This window comes from Marmota monax, unplaced genomic scaffold (assembly GCF_021218885.2).
Source record: "Marmota monax isolate L192 unplaced genomic scaffold, Marmota_monax_Labrador192_F-V1.1 WCK01_AAM20220418_F8-fsc00014, whole genome shotgun sequence".
NCBI lineage: Eukaryota > Metazoa > Chordata > Mammalia > Rodentia > Sciuridae > Marmota > Marmota monax.
The window spans coordinates 17,274,918-17,289,800 of record NW_026695222.1 but is presented as its reverse complement, the minus strand read 5'-3'; the positions used below and the strand labels follow the sequence as shown (position 1 = coordinate 17,289,800).

Here is a 14,883-nt window from a genome sequence, read left to right as displayed (position 1 = left end):
ATAGTCTCTAGTCCCAGATACATAACATTAAAAGAAATAATAGATCAACGAATAAAACTCCTAAGGGAGAGGGATTATGTCCTGTGCATTTTAGTGTTATTTAAATTGTTGGGTTATTAAGTTTAATGTGTGCAGTGATTCTGGAAAACAAAAAATCCATCTCTCATGTTGCACTCAAAAAAACAAATAGTGTGACTGGTAGTTCTAGAGGGGATGTAAAAGAGGATTGGGAATTAGGAGCCACGAGTCTCGAATCCTAGTTTTGAAGATACTGTGTTCATTCACAAAAATTTACCAAGCCCCTTCCAGGTGCCACGCACTGTGCTGGGGGCCTTGTGACCTTGGGTACGGCCTCAAGCCTTCTTAAAAGAGGCACGCGTGGATCTTAGGGATTTCATAAGGATGTGACTCAGAGGAAGGGGAGGAGGTTGTGGAGACACAGCATTCCACACCCCTCCCTCTCCGCCCCTCAGATTTCTCGGAGGAGACTCCGCAGCAAGAAAAACTACACCCAATATGGCGCCGCCAGCCCCTCCCGCCTCAGTCGCCATCTCCTTGGTAGTTCCCGAGGCAGGCGAGCGTAGTGCGCCTGCGCAGCCCTGGCATCCTCAGTGCGCCTGCGCGCCCGCCGCGCTCCTCCTCCTCCCACCCCTCACCGCTGCCGCTGCTGCTTACTGCTGCACTGACCGCGGCGTCCGCGCCTCAGGTGAGTGAGCGCCTCAGCCCTACCCGCCCGCGGCGCGGCGTGCGGGGACGTCGCTCCTTCTCCCTGCCCTCGGCTCCGTGTTTTCGCAGTCGACAGGGCCCGGGGTCCGCAATGCCAGCCGACCAACTCCGGCCCCCTACTCTCCGCCCCTCCCCGGGTCAGCCCGCCCTCCCGCCGCGGCTCCCCGCGCCCTGCCCACGGGCGACGGCGTGTGAACGACTCGGGTCGAGCCTTCTTCCGACACCTACAGTCCCAGGGACCCCTGCAGGGCCACCCCATTTCATGCTCGCGTTCTGCAGGCGGCAGAGCTCGGCAGTCTCCCCGGACTGGGCATCCATCTGCTCTGGCCGCCCTAGAGCAGGGGGGCACGGAAGAGGGGCCTGGCTCGCCCTGCCCTGTGCTGCCCCGAAGCAGCAGGGGGTGGCCACTGCTGGGACCCCACGACCGCCCTGCTGGGAGAGGGCTCCTTAGCCGCACTTCACAGCCGAGGAAACTGAGGCACCGATTGGTGAAGTGCTGTGCCCAAGGTCACGGGGCTGACCAGTGGCAGGGATGGTTGTCGAACTCAGGTGCTTGGGCTCTTAAGGCCAGTGGAGATGGAATTTGATCTCAAACCTTTAAATATTTTTGAAAAAAACACTTGTCATGTGTTTAGCGGAGTTGCTCTTAAACGTCATAAAGTGGGCTGCAGGAAGAGTATCTTATTGTTGGAGTACAGTTAAGGTGTTACTGTAATAAAATGTGATATTAATAAGAGCTGACATTCATCCAGTACTTGCTGTGTGTCAGGGATCTTGCTAAGCATTTTATTAAGATCATCTCACTTAATACCTCAGCACTTCCTAATACAGTGCTTCCCCCTTCCTTTTCATGAAATCTCTCCTTCCCCACCCGCTGCATGGCTGGCCACATTGTCACAGGTAAACTAGGTTCCTCATGACTTGGGAGGTAGGAAAGCTCTCCTATGGTGGCTTAGTGGCAGAACAGGGTATTCCTTGCTTGCCTGCATCCAGATTTTTCCCTCAGCCTATCTCTTCTAGTGAGTATAATTAGCCTTCTTTTCCAGCTGCCAGGAAAGCAGGAATGGGCTAGCTGGGCTAGCTGGCCTTGGAGGTGACAGAGCAGATTTGGCGAGCGGTCACCTCACTCTGGGACTTCTGGTTCTGCTCCAACGTTGGGCTTTAACATTTCAGTATTTAAGATAATGTGAAGGGGAGAAAGATCACTGACAGTGGTGCCGCATCTAAGAAGCCCTTGATTTGAAGTCCCAAATGAACAGCTATAAAAATATGTGAATGTTTTGCCCCCAAAATAACTAGCTCAAACTGCCTTTTTCTCCCTTAGCAAATCCTCGTCCACATTTCAAAGACTACACTAAATCACTCCCTTCTTTGTGAAGCCTTACCTGCTTGATTTTCCCAATTAGAATTAAGCACACACAGTACGGTATATGCCAGGTCTTACCCTTAGGACTATTAGCTCCTTGAGGTCAGGAATTGTCTTTGCAACCCCAGATGCCTGGCTTATAGTGGACTAGTGGTAAAATCACTTCTTTTCATCACTCAAAGGGTGATGGTCTCTTGTTGCCCTTCTGTTCTTCATCTTGCCCTTCAGTTTCTCTTTGCTGTGTCTCCTGTTAGATTCAACTTCTCATCATCACTCACCTCTCAAAGGCCTCAGTCCACCCCGATGTTTCTGAAAATTTGCAAATAAGGGTCTTGTATCAAGAAGCCTGTTTATGCCCAATAGTTTGAGTTGGTATATGTTGCTTAAGCCTACAGAGCCATTTTTATTTATATGTTGCAGTAGGATGGTCTAAGGCTTACTGCCTTTTCAGTTTATTACTTACTTAGTATGTGTGATATACATTTGTCACATTCTTTTGCCTTATGTGACTGACTAACCCTGGTGATATCAGAATAAAAGCAGTTTTTTACTGTATATCAGTGCATGGTATGTGTAATAAATATTCAGAAGGACCCTTTGGGAGGCAGCAGATATATGTATAGGTTCTCTACTAAAATGAAGCTTAAAGATTTTTTTCCATATAATTTTCTGCAGATATACTGAGCTGTTTTTTGTTTGTTTGTTTTATTTTGTGGTTTTGGGGTTTGCCTCACGTGTGTTAGGCAAGCTATTCCCTGAGCCCTTCTTTAATTTTGAGACATGGTGCTGCTGGGATTACTGGTATGTGCTACCAGACCAGGCCTTAAGCTAATATTATGTATGGTGCTAGTTTCAGTTGAATAAAATATTTTTCCTATTGAAAGAGTTTACTAGCTAACTGGGAAACACTGCATCTAACTGTCTAACTGCATCTAACAAGTCACATCTAAAAATTGTCCTGTTAGTATTCTAAGCAAAGCATTATGAGAGAATAATAGATTAAGGTATTCCTACATGAGACATTTTATAAAGTCATATATTATTCAAACTGAAAATAAGTATTGAGTCCAACCCTGACACTTTCATAGACATCATCCTGAGAACTGAATTTATCCAATGCTATAGAACTGGGACTACAGCTTAAAATTCCATAATTTTTATTTATTAAAAATTTACCAATGTAGTTCAGTAATAGTGCGCTTGACTAACATGCATGAGGCCCTGGATTTGATCCTAAGCACCACAAACAAACAAAAAAAGATTTACCAGCATTTCTTATCTTGGGGAATTCATTAACCAGCAGGTCTATTAAAATTCCATTTATGTGTCAGGCATGGTGGCACATATCTGTAATACCAACTACTCAGCTGAGACAGGAGGATTTTAAGTTCAAGGCCCACCTGAACAACTAAGCAAGACCCTTCTCAAAATAAAATTTTGAGTGGTGGGGCTATAGCTCAGTGATAGAGCACTTGCCTCGCACGAACAAGGTCCTATATTGAATCCTGAGTATCACACACATCAAAAAAAGAATTCATTTTGTCTTCAGTTCAGAGGTAGGGAAAGAGATACAAAGATACGGTTCATGTCTTCAAGGAGCTTATGGTCTGTTGGAGAAGAGTAAAGAACTGTTCTCTGACATCAAAGATATAAAGCTAATTGTTAAATTGTATGGTGAGGCACTATGTGTGTCATGATAGTTTAGGGAAGGGGCCAAGAAGGATTAGTGTGAGCTGTGATAGTGACCATTTTGGAAAAGAACCAAGACTTTCTGGGCTTGATAGATTGATAGGTCCAGATTCAGTCAAAAAGAGGAGGAAAGCATTTGGAATCAGGAGTGATAAACAGACAAGATAGCAATGCCTGCCATATGTAGGACAGTTCAAAAAAATTGGCATAACTGTATTAGAGCAGTGTCAGTGTGCATCAGAAATCTGGACAACTCCTCCCCCAGAGTTTCTGATTCAACAGCTCTGGAGTGGGACCTGAGAATGTGCAGTTCACACAGGTTCCCAGATGATGCTAATGATCCAAGGACCAAACTTCGAGAACTACTGGATTAGAAGGTTGAAAAACTATAGTCAGAAACTGTCAAAGAACTTGTTTCAAAAGTGTGTGTGTGTGTGTGTTATACTAACATGGGAGCATTCTGAAAAGATACATAAGATAGTAGTCAGTTCTGGAAACAGAATTTAGGAAATTGGGAAATTCAGTTTTTACCTTATACCTTTCTGTGTTATTTTTGCATTGTGTGCACATATTGCACTTGTGTTTTAAAAAGGAAAGAAAAATAAGAGTCCATTTTGAGGATACATACTAAAATATTTATGGATTATAAAAAGAGCTTGCTAAAGTAATCTAGTCATACAACAAGCATTTTTAGAGTGCTATATGCCAGATGCTGCTAGCTTCTGGAAATACAAAGCCTTTGCTAAAGCTTGCAGTCTGGTGATTAAGATCACAGATTGCAACTTTAGTCGAGCTTCCTAAGAGCAAGGACCAGTGTCTAGCTCTCTGATAATGGACATTTGGCCGATAATAGGCACTTGGTAAGGTAAGTGATGAATGAATGAGCAAATCCAGACAAGAACTGAGGATAATAGGAAAGATGGAAGATTTTGAAATTAAAAAACAAAAAAACAGACATGATGAAAGGAAGAGGTGTGTCAAGAAGGATTCTGAAGTCCAAAGATTAATAATATTTTAGGTTTAATGCAGAACAGGAGGTTGAGTTATCTATTCAGAAAGACAGGCTTAGACCACAGCCCCACCCCCCACTTAAAAGATTGTTTGAAAATTTTACCTCAATTGAGGGCTGGGGATGTGGCTCAAGTGGTAGCGCGCTCGCCTGGCATGCGTGCGGCCCGGGTTCGATCCTCAGCACCACATACAAAGATGCTGTGTCTGCCAAAAACTAAAAATAAATAAATAAATAAATAAATATTTAAAAAAAAAAAAAAAAAAAGAAAATTTTACCTCAATTGAGTATAAGTATTTGCCAGGTTTCAGGGCTTTCTTAGGTAAAGGAAATTTTTTGTTTTTAATTACAGTACTAATTATATTGTAGTCATAATATTTATAATTTTTCCACTAGTTTTTTCTCTTATTTATTCATGTGAAGTTAATTGATATATAAAAGATATTTTAAATGCTTATATAAAAATGAGTGGTCTTGCTGGCATATTGGTGCATGCCTGTAATCCCAGTGGCTCAGGAAGCTGAGGCAGGAGGATTGTGAGTTCAAAGCCAGCCTCAGCAAAAATAAAACTCTGAACAACTCAATGAGACCCTATCTCTAAATAAAATACAAAGTAGGGCTGGGGCTATGGCCTGGTACCAAAAAAAAAAAAAAGTGGTCTTGACCTGGAGAATAACTCAGTGGTAGAGTGTGTGCTTAGCACATGTAAAGTTCTGGATATAGTTGACTCAAAATTCTATAATATTTCCAACATTACTTGACTGAGTTTGACATATTATTAGCTCTAAATAAATATTTGTTGTTATGGCTGAAGGGAGTGCACTTTAGAGGAAATACGACTTCTTTGCATGCTGCATTTAATTCTGTATAAACTCTAATTACAGTACCAAACAGGCCATGCTGTTTAACTTTATGTGGAGCCATGTAATATGGAGTCTGTGCTTTCCCTGGATATGGGGAGAACATGAGATGAAGCCATTATTATCCCTAGCTTTTTGTGTGGAGGTGCTACTTACTGTCTTCCCCAGATACTTTATATAGTAAATGAAGATTAATTTTCTAAATAGGGGATGGCTTTCCCCAGGTTTGGGCTATACTCATATTCGTATAATCCTCTTACCCATAGTCTGCAGTCTGTACTTTTCAGTTGATAAAGAATAAATTCCCTTTTCATACTTGATTTTATTACTTGTTAGGGTTTGGTTTTTTTTTTTAATGTTTTGCAGTATATATTTTTAAAAAATGCTATTTTAGTGGCACAGGAGGATCACAAGTTTGAGGTCAGCCTTGGCAACTCAGTGAAACCCTGTCTCAAAATATATAGCTTAGGGACTGGAATTGTGGCTTAGTGATAGAGCGCTTGCCTAGCAAGTATGAGGCACTGGGTTTGATCCTCAGCACCACATAAAAATAAATAAAGAAAAAGTATTGTGTCCATCTACAACTAAAATATTTGTGTGTGTGTGTACACACATATATATATATAGCTTAGTAGTATATATATATAATCTTATAGTTTAGTAGAACACTTAGTAGAACACTTGCATAGCATGCACAAGATCCTGGGTTCAATCCCAGGTAAAGGAAAAAAGAAAAAGAAGATGATACTATCTGAAATTTGGGGGTAATAGCAATCATTTTTAGGGTGCTATTAGTGTGATTGATGGCCTACAAACTCATAAATCCAACACAGTATGAAGTTGCTTTGTATTTCTAAAGATAATAAGGTTTGAAATTATGTCACACTTTTCCTTTAATTCACAATTGACATGTGGTAGTCTTTCCAGAAATGTCATTTGCTTTGAAAACAGACACAGTTTATTAAAAATGACACTTTTATCCTTACCATGCTTCTGTCTTTAAGTCTGAACTTTCAACTCATGGATAAAAGTTGAATGGGGCTGGAATATAGTCCAGTGGTCAGGCTTTTGCCTAGCATGCTTAAGACCCTGGGATTCAATCTCCAGCAACACCAAGAAAGAAAGAAAAGAAAGTTGAATGCCTTTTTCTTTTTTCTTTTTTTTTTTCTCAGGGTCACTCGACCACTGAGTCACACCCCCAGCCCTCGTTTGTATTTTATTTAGATACAGGTTCTCACTGAGTTGCTTAGTGCCTCAGCCCCTGGAGCCACTGGGATTACGGATTTGTGCCACCTCGACCGGCTAGTTTAATGCTTTTTAAAACAGTGAGATATTAGCTCCAGAGCCACAGTACATTAAACCTAAATTATTATTATTTTTTTTTAGAGAGAGAGAGAGAATTTTAATATTTATTTTTTAGTTACGGATTTGTGCCACATCGACCGGCTAGTTTAATGCTTTTTAAAACAGTGAGATATTAGCTCCAGAGCCACAGTACATTAAACCTAAATTATTATTATTATTTTTTAGAGAGAGAGAGAGAATTTTAATATTTATTTTTTAGTTTTCGGCAGACACAACATCTTTGTTTGTATGTGGTGCTGAGGATCGAACCCCGGGCTGCACGCATGCCAGGCGAGTGCGCTACCGCTTGAGCCACATCCCCAGCCCCTAAATTATTTTTTTTTACATTTTTTTAGTTGTTGATAAACCTTTATTTTATTTATTAATATGTGGTGCTGAGAATTGAACCCAGTGCCTCACACATGCCAGGCAAGTGCCCTACTGCTGAGCCCTAGCCCCAGCCCATGAAATTATAATACTGGACAGAGAGAAGAGAAAGAGCAAGCTTTTGTCTCTGTCCCTGCAGTCAGAAAACTATGGGAGCAGGGCTCTTTCTGCCATTCTTCAACTTTTGAAGATGTTGCTTCTTTTAAGTCACTATGTTGGGATGGTTTTACCAGAGTGTTGACTAAAATCTAATTTTGGGTGATCAGATAGTCAGTCACAGGGTAGGTTGCTTTTTTCATACCTCCAGATAGGTCCTCATCTCTGGTACTAAAGTAATAATAATATTACCCAAACTTTGGTGCTTTTCAATTTTCAAAATTCTTTTTTTTTAATTTTTTTTTTAGTTGTAAATGGACACAATACCTTTATTTTATTTGTTTATTTTTATGTGGTGCCAGGGATTGAACCCAGTACCTCACGCATGCTCGGCAAGCACTCTACCATTGAGCCACAGCCCAGGCCCCAATTTTTAAAATTCTTTAATCTTTAAGATTCTGGTAAAGTTCAGAAACCAAATCTGAAAAAAATAAATAAATAAATAAGTACAAGAAGTATTTATTTGATCAGCTGGCATCAAGTGGGAAGAATTGTTTATTAGAGGACTGTCTAAGGTATGAATGCAGACTGCATGTTCAGATATTGCTTTGTTGCTTGCTAGCTGGCAAATAACAAAACCTTTCCAAGCCTCAGTTTCCTTTTCTGTAAAATGGGGAGGATTATAGTACCTCATTGATAAGAGTGTTGGGAAATAAAGTGAAATAATGAATAGATAAAGTGCTTATGGTACCTCACAAAGTGTGTGCACTCAATAACCTTGGCTAGTGTGAGTATTAAGTATTGCATTTTAGGGCTCTTGTTTGTCCTTTACCTCATTCAGACTGTCTTAAAGAACAAATTGTTTCCAGGGATTATGCCCTATAGCTTGTGGGAACCCGGAGCCCATCCAAAAGCCTGTGCCAGGGTCTTGCCAGCAGTAGCTTTCCTAGTGTCCTGAGCTGTATCCTTCAAGGGCAGAAGGCAGAAAATTGAGCTTCTACTGCTAAAGGTACTTACATAAGACCCGAGTGTTAAAGCTTTAGTTGTCTGGGATTAACGAGAAGGCCCCTTGATGGGCGTTGCTTTGTTCTCACTGATTCAGATTCTGCAGACCACCCATTTACTGCCTTTCTGGAACCTTGGCATGACAAAGCAGGGAGGTGGGCCTGTAGTATGGGACATGGATGGTCTTTATCAAGCCTGAGGAGGAACAGGGCTGTTTCCTGTTATAATGGGCTCTGTGGGCATGTTTTAGCAGCTGCCTTTGACCATTTCCTCACCTTTGTTTAGGTAGGTAGGGCATAGAGTCTCTGAGAGTATTTCTTCTGTTAAAGAGGAACCAAGACGTTCCTTTATTCAGTCAAAAATCTGAGTGAATTGGTATTTTTAAAAGTCATTGTTTCTTCCATGGAGCTGCATGTTTTGTTTTGTTTATTCAACTTCCTGGGAGTCTCCTGAGGTGGTTTGCTTTCCTAAGGGCCCCCAGGAGACAGCAATGGAACCAACATCCATTACCCTAGACACTTGAAGGGATGCTTAAGTCAATAGATATATGATTAGATTAATTCAGACTTTAACCTTGACAAAGCTTAAGAGCTAGGTCATCAATATTGTGATTCTTATAGACTGGAGAATGGAATCTAGCCCAGTACTCTGGAATATCTTTCAGAGCCCAAGCTGGGAGTCCAAATGCTAGCACACTATATAAATTTAGGAAAATGGCTTAAAGGTGACGGGTCTCTTTTCCTCATCAGAGGATGAAACAGTAGACCAATGTATACTTTCTGAGTGTTGCTAAGATAACTTTAAGACACCATAAGTAGTTGTCTGCCCAGTAAAGTCTGATTCAGGTGCCCTGTGTTCTGACCCAACCTACTTTTTTTGGGAGGGTGGGTACTGGGGATTGAGCTCAGGGGCACTCAGCCACTGAGCCACATCCCCAACCCTATTTTGTGTTTTATTTAGAGACAGGGTCTCACTGAGTTGCTTAGCACCTCACTTTTGCTAAGGCTGTCTTTGAATTTGTGATCCTCCTGCCTCAGACTCCTGAGCTGCTGGGATTACAGGCGTGTGCCACAGTGCCCAGCCTAACCCAGTCTAACCCAGCCTACTTTTGCAGCTTGTTTTCTCTTCCAACTACATTGTTCTTGGTATTGTCTCAATATGTTATGTATATTTCTTTCCCAGCCACAGTATCCTTAGTTGGAATGTCCTATTCTCCCTTCCAGCTATTTAAAACATACCCTTTCTTCATTCTCACCTTTGTTTTAAACCTCCTGACCATCCCTTGGTTCTCCATTTTTCCTCTGCACTGGGTCCAAGCTTCATTTACCTCAGAATATGTTCTAAGCACTGAACGCAGTTTAAGACATAATGTGACTCTGTCAGCTTTCTGTCTTCTTGGGAAGGTAGAATATATGGAAATGCCACTAGTGTGATGTGAGTACTCTTAAACATCTGTGTGGCATCTCGTATTGTTATCTATCTCATTATGTGTGTATATTTTGTAAATTAGCAGATGGATAGGTATTTTTTAATATTTATTTTTCAGTTTTCGGTGGACACAACATCTTTATTTTTATATGGTGCTGAGGATCGAACCCAGCGCCCCGCGCATGCCAGGCGAAAGCGTTACCGCTTGAGCCACATCCCCAGCCCTGGATAGGTATTTTTGAGCTACCTCAAATTGTCATTTTTAGCTTTATCTTCTATTTCCTCTGTTCTTGCCGAAATGGAATATTTTCCAGCAGATCTTATGCTTTAAGTTATCCTCTATTCTGGATTCCTTCTTCTTCTTCTTCTTCTTCTTCTTCTTTTTTTTTTTAGAGAGACAAAGTCTCAGTTGCTCAGGGCCTTGCTAAGTTGATGAGGCTGGGTTTGAACTTGCAATCCTCCTGCCTTAGCTTCCCATGTCACTGGAAGTGCAGGCATGATGCACCATTGCATTTAGCAGAATTCCTTTTTTTATTCTTCTCTTATCTTCGCCAATAGGGATTTTAATCTGTTCTTTAAGGTACAGTTCAAGTATTACCTCTTCCATGAAACTTTCAGCACCCACAGCCTGCATTGACTGATCTTTATCCTAAACCTCAGTAAGCCTTAGAGCACTGTGGGATCATTGTGCCCACAGAATACATTTGGCATTGTTTGGAGACATTTTCAGGTGAGACTGCTGTTGGGGGAAGGTGCTATTGACCTCTAGTTGTGGTGGCCAAGGATGCTGCTAAACATTCTGCAGCATACAAGACAGGTTTTCCTCACCCCCAACAAAGAGTGATCTGGTTGGACACGGTGGTGCACACCTGGAATCACAGCTACTCAAGAGATTGAGGAGGAAGGTTCACAAGTTTAGGGCCTACCTGGGTAAACTTGGTAAGAACTATCACAAAATAAAATTAGAAAATGGGGTAGGGGTATAGCTCGGTGCTTACCTAGCATGTGCAATTCTCTGGGTCCAACCCCAGTATAAGAGATTATGGGGAATGATCTGGTCTAAGGTGGCAGTGATGCTGATGCTGAGAAATTGCCTTTAAATTCGTCCAACTCATAGACTCATGTGGAACTGTGAACTGTAGTGACTTGTTTATAGACTGTCTTCCCTACTCAGTTGAACTTCAAATTCATGCTGCTCACTTGTTCTTTCTTTCCCTTTTTCTTTTCTTCTTCTCCTTCTCCTTCTTCTCTTTCTTTTTTCCTGACAGGGTCTCACTATGTTGTGGAGACTAGTCTTAAACTCATGAGCTCAAGGGATCATCCTGCCTCATCCTCCCAAATAACTAGGGCTACAGGCACTTGCCACCACTCCTGGCCCAAATCTGTGTTTTCTTGTTACTCACTATGTGTCGGGATTTAATTTAGAGCCTACAGCCTGATGGTAGCTTTTCAGTGTAATTTAGAACCAGAAATAAAGAGGTCCTCATAGCAAATGGGTAGCAGGATTGTCTGTTGAATTTCTCTTCCTTTCATCCACTGCTCTCTTTGGGAAGGCAGTGTGATATAAAAGTGAACATTTGAGATCAGAAGACTTGGCTTTTGGTTCTGGCTGTGTCCATTTATGAGTTGTGGTGTTTGGTCAATCCATTTCACTTCTTTGTGTGTGTGTGTGTGGGGGGTGGTAGGAGGTACTGGGAATTGAATACAGGGGCACTCGACCACTGAGCTACATCCCCAGCCCTATTTTGTATTTTATTTAGAGATAGGGTCTCACTGAGTTGCTTAGCTCCTTCCTTTTGCTGAGGCTGGCTCTAACTCACAATCCTCCTATCTCAGCCTCCTGAGCCTCTGGGATTACAGGTGTGTGCCACAGCACCTGGCCCATTTCAGTTATTAAGCCTTAGCTTTTTGGGTGATGGTACTGCTGCCCCAGTGTTTTTCATGGTATCACTGTGATAATCCAGTGAGCTGTTAGATGTGAAAGTGTTTGTGAATTGTAAAGTGCTATAATGGCTACTTATTTAGCCAATGTTGATAGGTTAAAAAAAAAGCAGGACATGAGTCTGCTTGCTGACTGTCTGCCTTGCTGGTGTCCTGCCACTTCCTATAACTCTTTTTAAAGTCATAATTGCTTCATGACTGGCTCCACCTGACCCCTTTCAGCTTGATCTTCCCTGGTGTATCTCCCTTGTTTGCTGCACTTTTTTCTATTTGGGTAATCTGTCTGCCATCTTGTCAAAACCAAAATTGACTGACTCTGTCCCTAGAATACATACTAGTTGCCTGGTGTCTGAACATCCTGGAAAAGCCAAAGGTAACAAATTACCTTCACCATGGGAGAAAGCTATAAAGATGGTTTGTAGTTTAGAAAGCCAATACCTTCTTAATATTCTTCTCTTTTTTGAAAACAGCAATGTTTTTAAGCACTAATTATCTCAGTGAGCTTTCCCTAAACGGACACAGTGAAGAGTGAGACTCTTATGTTCCTGGAGTCAGGCCAAATGCACCCTCTTACTGATTTGCCAAGTGACCTTCAGCAAGCCATTGAACTTCACCAAGTTGATAACTGTATGAACTCGTAGGATTTCAGTGGAAGGCCATATGAGGTGGCAAAGAAGAATGCTCACCCTGGGGAAGAATGTAAAGTACTACATTTATAGGGAGCTTTTGAGTTATACAGAATTTTAACCTTATCAATGACCCAAAATGGTCATCTTGCCCAATCTCTTCCCTTTACAGATAAACTGATACTCAGAAAGGGAAAATGCTTTGCCCAGTGTCAGGTAGCTGGGTAGGGGCCCATATTGGGCTAGAGTTCCTTTCTAATGTATTTATGGGCCCTTTCTATAACTGAAGGAATATATGCGTCTCAAGGCATGTGTTTTCTATGAATGAACAAAGACTTATACTCTATATTATTAGACTGGTTTTTGTGGTACAGGGGATTGAACCCACATCTCCTACATGTTAGGCATGCTCTTTACCACTGAGTTATTCTGCTAGCCACATGTCATTAAACTTTAAAGTGTTTCTGCAAAGCCTGGTGGTCTTACTACCATTTCAGCAGAGACCCTATCTTTTTTTTTTTTTCTATTGTATATTTCAGGTTTGGTAGAAAACTTAAAAGTCAGTGGTCTTGATAATCTTTAAAAGCCCTCCCATAATTGCCCTCTATGTGTCAAAGAACACTGGTGTTGGCTAGTTGTTGTGGTATACATCTGTAATCCCAGCTACTCCAGGGTCAATGCAGGAGGATCACAAGTTTGAGAATAGCCTGGGCAATTTAGTAAGACCCCCATTTCAAAATTACAAAATAGTTCAGAGTTAGAATGCCCCTGGGATGAACCTTAGTATAGGCACAAACAAAAACCTCTGGTGTCTCTCCTAGTAACTTGCACTTCAGTTGAGAAATGCCTGTTTCTGTATTTCTAAAAGGTGATCCACATGGTGACAGGCTTTTCAGCATGGGGAAGTAATTCTCAATTTCCCTAGGCTTTTTTTTTTTTAAAGTTGTAAGTGGATCATTTATTTATTTATATGCAGTGCTGAGGATTGAACCCAGGGCCTCACACATGCCAGGCAAGTGCTCTACTACTGAGCCATGACTCCAGCCCTCCCTAGGTTTTTGTTTTTTTTTAATATTTTTTAGTTGCCAGTGGATCTTTTACTTTATTTATATGTGGTGCTAGGGATCAAACCCAGGGCCTCACACATGCCAGGTAAGCGCTCTACCACTGAGCCACAACCCAGTCCCCTTCCCTAGGTTTTAATACCATTGACTTTCATTGTCAAAAGTTAATGGTGCTGGACTGAGGTTGTAGCTCAGTGGTAGAGTGCTTGCCTGGCATGTGTATGCACTGGGTTCAATTCTTAGCACCACATTAAAATAAAATAAAGGTATTATGACCACCTACAATTAAAATCTATATGAAGTTAATGGTCCCTTCTTAGCCTTTATTATCCTCCTTTCTCTTAAACATTTGACAGTCTTCCTTCCCTTCTGTGAATCTCTTCTCTATTGACTTCTTTGACATTAGCTTTCTGCTTTTCTCCAGTGTCTCTGAACGTTTTTCTTTGTCTCCTACTTGTTGTACTTAAAAATTTGAATCTTTTCTGACCTTGTACTGTTTTTATCAACCTTAGTCTCCTTTCTTTTTTTCTTTTTGTGTGTGTGTGTGTTGTTGTTGTTGTTTGTTTGTTTTGGTGTTGCTGGGGATCCAACCCAGGGCCTTGTATATGCGAAGCTCGTGTTCTACCACTGAACTACACTTCCATCCCCTTCCTTTCCTTATACATTTTAATTCTAGTAGCCTGTTCCCTATAGCTAGGTTTGTTTTTTTCCCCCCTTTTGTTGTTTTTTGGTACTGAGGGTTGAACCCAGGGGTACTTTGCCACTGGAGCTACATCCCCAGCCGTTTTTGTCTTGAGATACGATCTCACTAAGTTGCTGAGACTGGCCTCAAATTTGCAATCCTCCTGCCTTGGCCTCCCAAGTCAGTGGGATTACGGGCATATGCCACCACACCCAGCTTCAGCTAGGTTTGTACTAACTATTCTGTCTTTCCAATATATTTTCTGTCTTTTAAAAGGTTGAGTCTTTTAAAATCCTGTGTGGTTTACTGAAATTCTTTTTGGAAGAAAGCAGGATAAAAATTAATAGAAATTTTCTCTACCCCATTCTTACTATCTCTATTAAAGATGATTGCTAATAATTAAGCCTTTCAGTTCTTCATCTCCTCATCTCAGATGATCTCCACTCCTCCTCTGCAATGAAGTCACATATTAGACTTTCATCACTCAAAACTGGTAAGAACCCTAATAGGTTATCTGTACATTTGAGTTCTAAGAAGTGAGAATCAGCCCTTGCTTCTGAAATTGGTTACCAAGTCATAGCTGGAATTTCCTTTCTCTTTCTCTTCTCATTCATTCCATGTTCTCCTTGCCCTTAGCTAACTGATGAGATGGTGAGGGTT

General features: G+C 41.4%; 1 protein-coding gene across 5 annotated transcripts in view; it reads left to right on the top strand.

The window, feature by feature from the left end:
• Positions 1-619: 619 nt before the first annotated feature.
• Positions 620-14,883, top strand: part of Ndrg3 (NDRG family member 3) — a 61,576-nt gene continuing 47,312 nt past the window's right edge. For 3 of the 5 annotated variants that reach the window (XM_046433781.2, XM_046433782.2, XM_046433779.2), the window contains exon 1: positions 620-706. The gene's annotated coding sequence lies outside the window, so the exon portion shown is untranslated. The remainder of the gene's footprint in view (positions 707-14,883) is intronic. The other 2 variants (XM_058575404.1, XM_058575403.1) reach the window with 2 other exon arrangements.